Source organism: Meleagris gallopavo, chromosome 14 (genome assembly GCF_000146605.3).
Source record: "Meleagris gallopavo isolate NT-WF06-2002-E0010 breed Aviagen turkey brand Nicholas breeding stock chromosome 14, Turkey_5.1, whole genome shotgun sequence".
In the NCBI taxonomy this organism is placed as follows: domain Eukaryota; kingdom Metazoa; phylum Chordata; class Aves; order Galliformes; family Phasianidae; genus Meleagris; species Meleagris gallopavo.
Window position 1 is genome coordinate 16,258,004 of NC_015024.2, and position 13,312 is coordinate 16,271,315.

The following is a 13,312-nucleotide window of genomic DNA, read 5'->3' on the forward strand; positions in this document are numbered from 1 at the left end:
CTCCTTGTTCTCAGGTCCAAGAGACAATTAGGGTAGGTTCTTCTCTTAAATTATTTCTGGTATAAATTGGCAGTGACACAGCAACCAAGAGAATCAAATTTTTCTGTCTTCACTGGTAGTCTTGGAGTTTTGTCACCTCAGAGGTGAATGACAGACCTTATTCCTTTTGCTGGGGTGGTATTACCATGTGGTTCCAAGTTAAGTTTTAAACCTGCTGCTTTTAAAACATATGACCCAAAGGTTTCAAAACCATGCTGTTTTCTGTGCAGTTATTGATGATTTAATCCAGTCGCAGCTATATTAATTGATATCATTTTAACTTTGCATTTCAGTTAAAATTACCTGAATTATACCACCAACTTCCTGGGAACCCAAGCATGACTCATCTGAAGAAAACCTCAGAACAGCAACAGTTAAAGTGGTACCGAATATATACAGTTAACAATGAAGTGTAATTGCAAGGAATAATATTTGCATTAGATGAGTATATTTGAGCCCCAGGGCATTGTGGCAGATGCAATACAAGGCCTAATAACCTACAGGTCCCTTCTGCCAGTATTACTATATAAGAGCAATGATAACACTGTGATAGCAAAAACATCCATCAAAAGCTGGCAGATCTGACACAGATTATACATATGCACATGTATACACTAAAGATGCTAGTTAAATTTGATGGAACTTCTACTAAAATTCTTCAGTGGTCTTAATGAACAACAACATCTTGTGCTTAACCTTTCTTTCATGTGAGGTTATTTTTAAGAAACAATCCTCTGAGTGTTTGTGGGGGAAGTTCCTTGTAATTATAAGAGTAAACACAATATGTTGCTTGATAAATCATAGGTATAATAGCTCTATTCAGAGAGGAGCTGAGTTAAAACTTTAAACTTATTGAATATACATATTTTTAGTACAGAAACTGTGCCTTTCTTGCTATGTATTCCTCTCAAACTGCTAGACAAATGTCCCTTGTTTCAGATTGTGGGTGGCCCAGTTGCAGATGTATGCTTTTATTTTAAGAACCAGAAAAATAAGGCATGTACAGTTAATAAAGAGTTTGTGTGTGGGTAGTGTTTAAAAAGAAGCTTCCAAACAAATTCCAAGGACATTCCTTTAAGGTGACCAGACTGTCTTTGCTGTTAGTTCCTTGAGCACCCTGTGCAGGGGGCTGACCTCTTTATTAGAGCTAGCAGCATTGCCTCTAGAATACAGCCCTGACTTACAATTTTGGCAGACGTGACAGATTTGGTAGTAGCCCAATGGGGACCACATCTTAATTCTCCCTCTTACAAAATATCCATTCAAATAAGTATTGTGATATCTATTGGTTAAAGTATGTATTTGGGAGGGAAGCTGCAAGCATCACTTAATTTTTATGGCAAGGTTAAAAAATGCCAGATGTCCTAGCTAAGAACTGCAAGCTGCATGTCGTGTGATTTTTAAAATGTTGATGTGAATTAAAAAAAGTCACAGCTCAGCTGTGTGTATGGAGCTGTTCTTTAACTGTGTTTATTCTTCACTTGTGCTAAACACACAAGTTCAGAGTTCAGCTTCCAGATCAATCATCAATGTTTCTGGCTTGGATTTTTTAAAAGTTGATCTGTGAACGTTCTAAATGATGCCTGTGTTGTGTGCCTTCCCTAAGGCCAGAAGCAGGCGCATTTCACTGTAACCTCACACCTCTCTGCTGCATCTCCTGCTTTTGGCTATGTAGTTCTTATTTTTTCCCTGCCTGGGTCCCTTTGTGTCAGACTTAGCTACTGACCTACTGAGCAGCAATAGCTGGGTTGCTGTGCTTACTGAGCACTAGAAACCATGTAGAAATGCTTGTTAATTGCTGTTAAATTTCTGGAATTTCAGCACCTGAAACAGACCAAGTGGTTTCTAACTCAAGTTGTAATATATTAGTCCATGGCAGTTCTTGAAGGTGGTATTTTTAAGACTGTTCCTTGCATATCTTATTTAATTATATTATTTTATTATATTTGTAGCTTAAGACCAATGAAACAGTGTCAGGTTTTTATTGTTTTTTTCCTCTATGTGATATACTCAGAGTTCCTGAAAAGAGAGGGTTTGTTTGTGTTCTGATGTGTTCTGCTGCAGGAGCTTAATATATTAAACATTTTCCCAAAGGATAGCTGTGGTCTTTAATTAACTTTTTTCCCATAGGCCTGTAATATAGTATTATACAATATTTGGTCAGTACCCTACTTTTCTACTCTTGTGTAGGACTTATTGGTTCTTGTTTCCTGAGGGAGCATTATGAGTGCAGACAGGATGAATGCATCAAATGAAAGCTAATTGTGTTTAAACTGTAAGAGAGATATTGAACAGCTAAATATGCAGTTTCCTATGCTGCTAACCCATGAAAGCATAGAAAAAAAATACCTCAATCACAGAGGACAAAATATAAAATATGTATCTAGCCACAGAAATCTTCATGCTTGATTTTGAAAGTTGTCTACAAGACGATGGAGGTAAGCACATGCTGGTATTTATAGTGGTTACTTCCTCAGGGAAGAAAAAATTCTACATGCTGTTTGAAGACTGCTATGATCTTGTTATCCCAAATCTGTTGTGTACAGAAGCAAAGATGATGGATGGCATGTAGGAACTTATGCTGTTACATGTTCATCATAAATCATTACAGTGTATTTGACAGTCTGTGGGCAGCTTCATGCCAAAGCCTTGTCTGGCATGGGTATTTTTGGAGGAAACCAAATGGGTCACATCTGAGACTAGATTGAGAGTAACCTTCTACAGTTATGAGCATTCTAGAATCAGCTCCATGGCTTACTCATGCAAAATTTCATTTTGTGCAAGGACATGAGTTCCCAAGTGGGTGATAATGTGAGAAATAGCAGCTGTTTCAGAGCAGGATTTCCAATAACCTTCTCATTTGAGATGTTCCTATTGCTTATAAGACATTTTCATTGGAAAAGCTCCAACTGTCAGCAGCAATTTACCCAGCAGGGTTTTGTTAGTTTCTACCCTAATATGTTTAATGGGGCTTCGTGAAACTGGGTCTTCAGAAGTCTGATCTGAGGAAAGGTATTTTTCCTCTGGTTTTGGTTATCCTGTTCCAGACTCTTATTTCTATGCTTAGAGTTTTATCTGAACTGAAATTTAGTAAAACATGCTGTGTCAAAACCTGCATGTCTTCTGTCTTAGTTATATGCATCTACTCAAAACAATCTTCTCTAGGAAAGAAATTTCAGGACAGCTTTAATTCAGATTTCTTTCAAATGTAGCAACAGTTTACTCAGATTTATGAACCAGAAGAGATCAGAGTGAACATGACTTGAGTGTCAAGTTTGTAACGCAGTGAAAATGTGTGATGCTTGACCAGAAGAGAGAGAGCTTCATTACCTTCCACTAAATAGAACATAGAGCATGGGAGAAAGTGGGAATAGTGAAGGGAAGCCAGACCAAGTGCTGGTGTATGATAATTCGCTTGAAATCTGACCTGAATATTGTCACAGTCTGTAGTGTGCTCAGAGTAGCATCCATTGAATAAGAGCAGCTCAAAGCGCTCCTTAACAGTGAGCATGTGTGTTCTTGTAAATCAAAATAATTAACTGGTGTGCTGGGATCTAATCTGCCAAATACACGTGGCAAGCTACATCACCATTGAGGCTTTATTACTTGGATGGTTGTAGCCTCTAGAGATCTTAATTGAGGCTTCATTGCACTGTTCAAACACTTAATTAAAAAAAATCATCCCCTACTCCATGACTTTAGTCTACTCTCCAGATGTAGCAAAGAACTTCTGCTATTGAGAGTAACTTTGCTAAAATTAGTGAGATCAGCATAAAACAAAATTCCAGCTTACAGTGAACTCAGTATTTCTCTACTATTTGTGGTAAGGCCAATACTGATGTTACTGTTTGACCAAGGCAAATGATTATCAAACATCTGTTCACTTGTTAGAATATGATAAACCTTGTCACAGCAGAATCTGAGAAGCTATGCTTTGTATTCCCACGATTCACTCTGCATTTTATTATCAATACGATGTGACAGCATGTGACTGCTACTTCAAAACAGTGAAAGTATCTTTGCCCAGGGATTTTTACAGCCAATCCAGCTAAATCAAAATAGTTTCGTGGAAGGGATCTTTGGGAAAAACAAAATAAACAAAAACAATAAATCCTCACTTCTATGTGTACAGGAATTCCCACATGCACCTGCTTGCTGCTTTTTGCAGGACTGCATGGATGAAGTACTGAAAAGCACTGGAGCTTTTCTCTCCTCCAGCACAAAGGTTTTTGTTACAAATGCAGACACAGATGCTGTTGTGCCTCACTTTAACTGCTGTGCCTCTAATCCCCAAACAAGATTTGGTTGAGACACCCAGGCTCTTTATACAAAACATGTATTAGATATCACTTAGAGATGATATTTTAATTGACATCTACAAAAATATGCAACTGCATTCCCAGTTGAAAATGAGGAATATATTATTTAACTCATTTGTAAGCACATATACACAAGCTAGTAATTTTCTTGGTTATTTTTTATTTGATAGGCTTTTCTCTGTTGGGCATTACAGAGATTGTCCTTTTATCAAATTATTTTCATATGTTTTTTTTTCCACAGCCTGAAAATGAATATAGAATTGATGCTACACTTTTAATCTCGGTGACAATGTATTATAAAATCTCTCCTGACAGCAGATGACATTAACTGTGATTAAAATAACTGGCAATGGCTTGATGATGAGCTGTAAAGGGGTGCTTTTAACTACCTTCTTAACCTTCATTTCTTTTAACGAGATGCTGTTAGATAAAACTTGGTGTCATCATGACTTGAGCACACAACTTCAGTTACAAGGAGATAGAGATGATCACAGCTCATCTCAGTGTTTGTTCATGGAGAGATCTTGGAAGATATTGTAAGGATTTTTAATAAAAATATTGAATGGGGTTGCTTTCTTGTATAGATAAAGGAGATGCCTGCAAGACAAGCACAGTTCTGCATGGAGGTGGGAGTGAAAAATAATCATGCACATTCATTAACTAGTGATAATCTATGATTTATGACACTGATTAAATAACCAATCTTATTCAGTCCTTATAGGGAAAATCAAGGTTATCAGCATTATTACATGGTATGTTTACTGAATATAAGACCAGTTCCTACTGAACTTGTACCTTTCTGCCAAGTGAAGGTTGCATGTGCCATAGAAACTGTCACCAAAGGAGCTCCAGTTAGAATGCCATGGCACTTTGAACTGCAGGATGTAGAAACAATTTGGCAGTATCAGGGATGAGAGTAGGTCGTCTTTCAGTCTATCTACATGGGAAATAATGACTACATATGATTTTTTTCTTCCATGTATGTACTTAGAAAGGATTGAAATATTTCAGATAAATTGGTAGTGGTGGGGAGGTAAAGGCACAGCTGTACATTTTTAACTGTTATCACTCATCCAAGCCTAAAGCAGATTTGTGGTGTTAAGGACTTATTTGGACTATTGTTGCTTGGGCTATCCAAAAAGGCAGCTTTTTGATCAATATTCAACATTTGCATTTTGCTAGTTCTCAATATTACGCCAATAGAGATCGATTACTAAATATATTCTTCCCATACTGCAGACTGATAGTGCTTTCTGAGAGAACACCCAGATCTTCAGAGGATGGTGTGATGGCAGGAGGCAGTTCTGTTAAGATCCCTTACAAGATGAAGATACATGTCATGGTGCAAATGGTACTTGAAGTCTTCCTCTACGTATGTGCCCATCTGTAGCTAAATATCTCCCTGGAGGCTGGCAGTTCAGTTGTTACTCTCTTGATGCAGCTTGTTCCATCTGTCACTGATGCTTCAGTAGTTATTAACTGGCACATCTGAAATAACAAGGATCTGAACCTGTTCTGACCTGTCTAGAACTTGCCAGAACTCTTTTGGCTTCCTAAATTTAGAACCTACCTGAAAATACTGGTAGTTGGAGAGAGAATCCTCTGCTTCTGAGTTTTTACAGTCTTAGTAAAATAGTGCTCTGAAAGCAACAGGACAGCTACCAGTACATAGGGTTCATGTATTTGTCTATTTACGGTGGTCATTCCCATGATTTCGAATTTCAAGGAGAACTTAAAGCATTTAAATCTCTCATTCTCTCAACTGGTAAAATATGAAGGCACACTGCTGCTTTAGTATAATTTATTCCTCAGTAGACCTCAGGAAGCAGAATAATTACTTTTGAACAGCCTAATTTACAGTCTAATATTTATATAGGACTAATTCTCAAGTAATTAAGGATGTGTTTGTATTGAATTTCCTTTTAAAGAGTAATAACTTAAACCTAAAGAAAACACTGTGAGGTTTCACCCATTCCAAAGTCTGAATGTATTTATTTTTAAAACTACTTGTGGATAATACCTTCTGCATGTGAAATAATGGAGAAACCTGTGTCTTTTAGATATAGAAGAACACAAGAACACTTACGTTAACGTGTTGTTTATTGAGAATTAAGTCTGTTGCAGCTCATGAGAGGCTAGAAAAACTCATTTCTCTGAACAGCTCCAGTTCATTCAGATACCTACATATTTTGCTTCATTTCTGATAGCACTGCAAATGCAAGGTGAACTGCTGATCTGCGATCACAACAGGAGAATGAAGGGTTCAGGTTGCATCTCAAATTTTTGTTCTGGTAATCATCAAGTTCTGTGTAGATGTGTGACCTGTGAACATACAATACAATTACTTGATTTCTGGCATCAAAAGATGTTTCAGAAAGGTGGAATTGCACAGTTCCAAGTGGAGTCTTGGAGGAGGAGAATTAGTTAAAAAAAAAGACATTAATTCTGGAATAAGCAAAAATGACACCAGCCATTTGTGCTTCTGCAAAGGCAGAAGAACAGCTTTTATCTGTCATGGTTTTCCAGTAGTGGGACAAGAAACATTCAAGTTGTTCACATGCATTGTGTCATCATGGATGTTAAGAGAGTGAAATGAATGGTTTTATTGCCCTTTTCTGTTATCTTAACATTTTTTCCAAGTTATTTCCCACTTACTGCAAGTTGTATGCCAAAGGTGCTGTGAAACAAAGGGTAGAGTTACTGAGATCGCCAGTATAGCATTTTGAAAAGCTGTGAAACATATCTAATTGTACCCAGCAGCAGGTATTTAGCTATAGTATGCCTTTTACTGCTTCTGCAACTCTGAACAGGATATCAAACAAAAATCAGACTTTGAACAGTGTCCTTTGAGTCATAACATCATGTGTACATTCTATTAGCTGTGAATTTCTCCTGTACTAAGCTACTTGTCCAACCTCTAATTTCATTTTCTCAATAGCTGAACTGTTTCTTTCTAAAGATGGATTATATAGACCCCTTTTTGCCTTCGTTCAGAGGTCTGAGTGTGTTTGTATACATCTTTTGCACTGTCTTTGAATAATTCTTGTCTTTGAATGTCTTACTACTTAGCCCTCTGCTCTTTGGCAGTCTTCATTGCATCTTTGTTTTGGCCAGGACAACCATGTCCATGTGTGGCCTCTGCTGTTAATTTTACTACCTGTGCTAATACTATGTGCTTTGCAGTAGTTTCTTATTGCTTTATGACAGTTGTAGCTCTTGTTCTTTTCTGGAGTCGTGCCATATTGTTCTTTCTCATGGGCACAGTCTAGTCTGTATTGTAAGAAGTTCCACCAAGGATGTTCACCTTGTGTTTGAAGTGCAAGCTGTTATGTCTCCTGGTGGCAATTGGTTTTGTAAAAATTATCATCTAGAAATACGAAAATAAATTTGCATCTCATTCATCTTTGGAGAAAAATGTGGTGGCTTCTTAGTCTAGTATGTAGACAGTGTGTTAAATCATGTCAAAAAACACATGTAATAACACAGATAATTGAACACAGACTATTGGGTAACATGTCTTGATCTGAAATCCTCCCATGAACAGCTTTTCTAAATAATGTATCTGTTTTAAGTCACAAGCCTGGAACAGAAACTACCACAGGTTATTTGAAAAGGCCTAATACACGGCAACAGCAGTCCTATCAGTTTTTGGCTGTATGGATAGATCTCAATATGGCTATAAAGGTATAAAATATCCATATAACATCTTTTATTTAAAGACAACTCACATTTGATTCCAACATAGATGTGTCTCATAGACAGTGATGTATTTTTCATGCCTGATGCATTACTTTTGTGAGTCCACTGTGAGATGTGCATGAATAATACATCTGAAAATTACAGAGATATAGAAATTGATAGAGCATTAGATAAGAATTTTCCTTTGTTTTAGATAACGTATAACGTAACCATTTGGTTGATGCATGAATGTAGAACGAGCAGGGTTTGTTGAATGAGTTGAAATCACTGCTCTGATTTCCCCCCCACCCAATGATCCATGAGCATTAAATATTTCAGTTTAATTATGCTATGAGTTGTAGGGGGAAAGTGCACACAAAGAAATTAAATGAAGTCTATGAGGCATTAGTTTTCCATTTGCCATCTGTGAAGGAGCTCTCTTTGAAGTGTTTGTCAAAGTGCATAGGTATGTATGCTTGCAAGTGTATGGAGATGCTTAGCAGTAAGCATTCAAAGGCTAACTTTGTGTTAGATATGATGTGTGGGAGGCACAGAACAAAAATGTGTGGTGGGCTGCAAAGTACAAAGTTTGGGTCTGGTGTACCTGAGCTGTGGCAATGAGAAATATCACTACATGTTGTGTGTTCATCTCTCTTCAGTGTCTGTAAACAGAAGCTGATGGACAGGATAGGAGACTCCTCCTAGAGGAAGGGATGCCTGTGTTTGTCTTTCAAAAATCTAAGCTGAATGTTTTGGTTGGTACACTGAGCAGGATGACTCAGATTTAAGGAGCAAGTCTCTTGAGAATAATTACTACAACTGAGCAGTGCTCTCTGAGTGAGTTTGGTTGAAAAAACAGAATTTTTTGCCTGGATATTTGACAAAAATGGAATAGGAGTGTTATGGGCCAGATCCAGGAAGCTGTCTGTCTGCAGAACTCTGACACGAGCCAGTTACTTGAGTTAGTCTGGACTATTGGAGCAGGTGAGGTTGAACATCATAGCCAAACCTCCTCTTATTTCCTGCCCCTGCTATTTCACCTGTTTGCAGGTTCTTTCAGTGCATGGCTCAGAACTTCTAGACTGGCTGCAGTTTTTTGTAGATGTTGTTTCAAATGTTGCTAAACATTTCTTCATCACATAATCATATTTTTCTACTGAAAGAGGTTGTAAATGTAAGTGTCTTACTTGCAAGTGCCTCGAGCAGACAAATGTGGCACTTAAACTATATGGTAATGTTGAAAAGGATGATGGGGGGGAAGGAATGCACAAAAAATTCTTGAAAGTTCTGAATTAAATATAAAGTTTATTTCAGTGTTCACTGAAGAGGAATGGTTCCTGTGCTTTAAGTTACATATATAACATGCAATGGGTTGAGACTTTTATAACAATAATTACTTAACTTTTTTTTTCTGTGAAAAGAATCACTATGAGTAATGCAACTTAAGCTGGCTGAGTTTCTTTTAAATAATTTTTTCTACTAGCCATTACTACATTGTCTGATATCCCTGTTTCCTGATTTGATCCTGATTTTAGATTTCTCAATTAAAATTTGGTGTTTTCAGTATGTGCAATATGTAGTAGAAATCTATCAAAGTTATTTTCGTTAAAATTTATTATTGGTAACTTGGTGTCATTAAGATTATTATAGTTGAAGGTGTTTAAATGGTTTGATAGACTTTTTTTTATGCTGCAAGCTGCCCAGTTTGAATGAGAAACAAAGACTGGGCTGTTTAACCTTTGATTTTATTACTTTATTTGTACTTTGTGTCTTCAGAAACTGATGAAACCAATTGCTGTGCAGGGCAACGTTTAATCCAAAATGAAGTTTTGTGTTACTCTTTGTGAGCAGCTTGAAAACACTTCTGTCTGGATTAGGTCTGGAATTTGAAGCTGGGCCTCTTATGTCAAGTTGTTGTGATACTTCCAGCTTGTATTTTAGGTATTCTTTTGTTTTCCTTGCCATATATAAATATCCTTATAAATCCTAAAAAAAAAAATCTAGAAAGCAGATTGTAATTCTCAAAACATTTATTACAGCTAAACAGTCATTTTGTGTAACTGTTTTTTAAAGGCTGAAAGGGAATGATTTTTAAAAGGCTAGAAGTCCTTTTTTAGCAGAAATCATTTGATTTTTCAAAATTGTCATAATTCCAAAGATGTCTCCTGCTGAACACAGCAGCAAGCGACTGATCAGCAAAATTCAGTAGTGCTGGTTAATGAGTGGTGAAGACAATACAAATGCAAATCTAGTGAACAGTTGCTTTTCACAGTTGGTAGGCTGTGTTGCAGGTGCATTTTCTTAATGAGAGTTAATTTGTCTCGTATTTTAATCTGACAATACGTGGGGTGTTAGTATGTAGGCTTACTTAAAGAGGTAAAATAAGGGTTTGAGGGTTTTTTGTCAGATTGGCATTTGATTTTAGGTAATTTGTTTGTGCTGAATAGCAATGGAAGTTATGTGAAACAGTCTTACTACTTAAATTTTTATGAGCAATTTTGATTATTTTGGCAAATCAAAGGAAGGTAAGTAGGCCAGATTTCCTTTTTCAGTTGCTTACAAATCCTGAGACTGAGATAAAATTGAGAAGGCTGTCACCGATCAAGATTTAGTGAGGAAGAAACGGGACCAGAAGTGGTATTCAGTACTGCAGAAAGTAATAAAATATCGCATAGTACTGTTCCCAGTTAGCATGTATTCTCTCACAATGAACCACGTTGCTCAGTTCAAGAAAGCATCATCTTGTGCATGACTTCCCTGGAACTTTATGGACATGGGAGCATTTGTTTTCTAAATGGCTACACTTCAAGTGAAAGAAGTGCATCCCCTTTCTATCAAACAAGCTGTATGAACTATCCTAAACTGCTTGAATTAACAAAAGCAAGCTTTACGTATTTTTACTCGGATACCCTTTAGCTGATATTGTTATTGGCTAGTAAAATATCAGAATAAATATACTGTCCTGCTAGGAAGCTTACAATCTCCTGAAAACAGATGTTTTTGCTTGAATATTAGATAGTGGCCTGACTTAACTTTATGTAAGGTCTCAAAGCTTACTTTTTAACTCTAAGGAAAAGCTGCACTGAGCATAGGCAGAAGAGAAAGCTAGCTTTTCTGTAGTTGCTTATTAAGCATCATGTGTAAATTATCCATTGTTATCCTACTGTACTTTGTAGCCTTTTAAATCTCATATGCCTCTTGTATCGACTTGTTTTCATCCAGTATGAACTCTCATGAATATGGAATGCTGAAGTGTGGGTCAGAAATCAATAACATCCTTTTGAAATATTACCTCTACGCCAGTGACTTCTGCTTCAGGGAATCTAGTTCAATATCCTATCTTACACTCGTATAGATTACTTCTTTAGCTTCCTTATATTTGGAACATGGAAAGGGATATTCCTACTATTGTAAAGTAAATAACATCAAAAAATCAATGTGTGAAAAAAGACCTTGATATCTCTGGCAGTTGGCAAAGAAATTGGAAGATTTTTCTTTCACTTGAGTTGTGATCCTGGTGAATAATAACTGAAATGCTGCATTACCAAGGTGTTTATACAATAAGCCAATGACTTGAGTTTGGTCCCTAGAAGATGCTTGCAGAGCAAAAAGCAGAATGGCCTGTGATATCAGAGCTGGGAGTCTCATGAAGGGGCGAAAAAAAAGATCAAATGATCTATTTAGCTCTCACACTTCAGACAGCTCTTCTTGTTCAGCAAATTGGTGGCACAGGATTGTATGTTTCCAGTGGCGTTTCATGTGTCACTAGCAAGTCTGCATCTATACAATTGTGTAAGAATTGCTATAGTAAAAAGCTGCCTATCTCAATCACGAGTTCTTATTAAAAATTATTTTTAAAGTGAAAGTGGCCATGAAATCGTATGAAGCTAGATTAGAATAATGGTATCATGGGATAGCTTGTTACATATCGCCTGTGGTGAGGTGTGGTGTTACAGTAGGATAATGTTGCATGAAAAATCAAAAATGGAGTAGATATTTGCCAAGGGTTCTTCCTGATTCATATGGCAGGGAATTTTTTCTGACTTCATTCAGAACCATAATTGAAACCAGCCAAACTGGCTTGTGCACTTGTGCACTACCTTTAGCACTTGTATGTGTATGCATATGTATTTTCCTTCAGTTGGAGATGATTAGCATTACTCAAGGAGTTTTACAGACATACTGTGGCAGGATTTGGGTTGAGCTCTGATGCACAAGATAGTGGCACGTGAGTTGGTGCTGTGTGCAGGCATGGGCTGCAGAGACCATCAGTATCCACCTGAGAAGACAAAAAGAGGACTCAAAGGCTCCAGGCTGACAGCACATGCCTGCACTTCATGTATTGCCCTCAGCACTTTCTGATGAGATTGCACTGCTTTGGTGCAGAGCTAGCTGACTCTGTATAATGCACTTTAATTTGGATAGATATACCCAATGCTTACGTGAGGAATCAGCAATTTTACAAAAGCTAGTTTTGTGGACTCCCAGGTACTGTGATAAGTTAATTTATTTCTGTCTGGTCAGGAGAGTGATATACACAAGTCTCCCTTCTGAGTGAAATCAAATACAACTCATTACTCTGCAGCATTTGGGATGCTGACAATTTCAAGAAGCATATCCATCGAAACAAGAGCACAGCTCTGGAATCAGGTTATGATGATATTTCTACTTAGAGTGGTATTTATTTGGTTCTCCAAATAAAACAAATGCTATGGTTTTGATTTTAAACAATTGGATGACAAGTGGGTAACTCCTAAGATATTCTCACTTAATTATACCTCATTACTCAAAACCTCATATGAGATTTCTCTCACTTGTCATTTACAGATGTAAAATGTTGATGCATCACATCTGTGTTGCTAATACATGCTTTTGGTATTATATGCAGGTTGCTCTGAAAGTTATCTTCTATTTATTCCCATGGAAATGACAACAAATTTAAAGAGTGCAATAGCACATTGGATAGAGCAAACTTTTTCAACATAATCACACCATTAGCTGTGCACTTTCACCAGCAATGAGAGAGAACCTGTATGCTGTGCTTGTAAAATAAACAAATAAAAATCTGTACCAGCAGATGTGACCTGCTGTTGCCGCTGCTGAAATGAGTTACTGCCTCACTGTGCTAACATCCTCTGTTTGGTCACCACAAACCTTCAGCAAGCATTGGTGAATGTCAGCAGGTACCATTTTGTCACATGTAGGAATTCGGTGACACACCTTTTGCTTCATGTGTGCTTCCATGTCAGATGCCATTCTGTCACACTGCCCCTCTG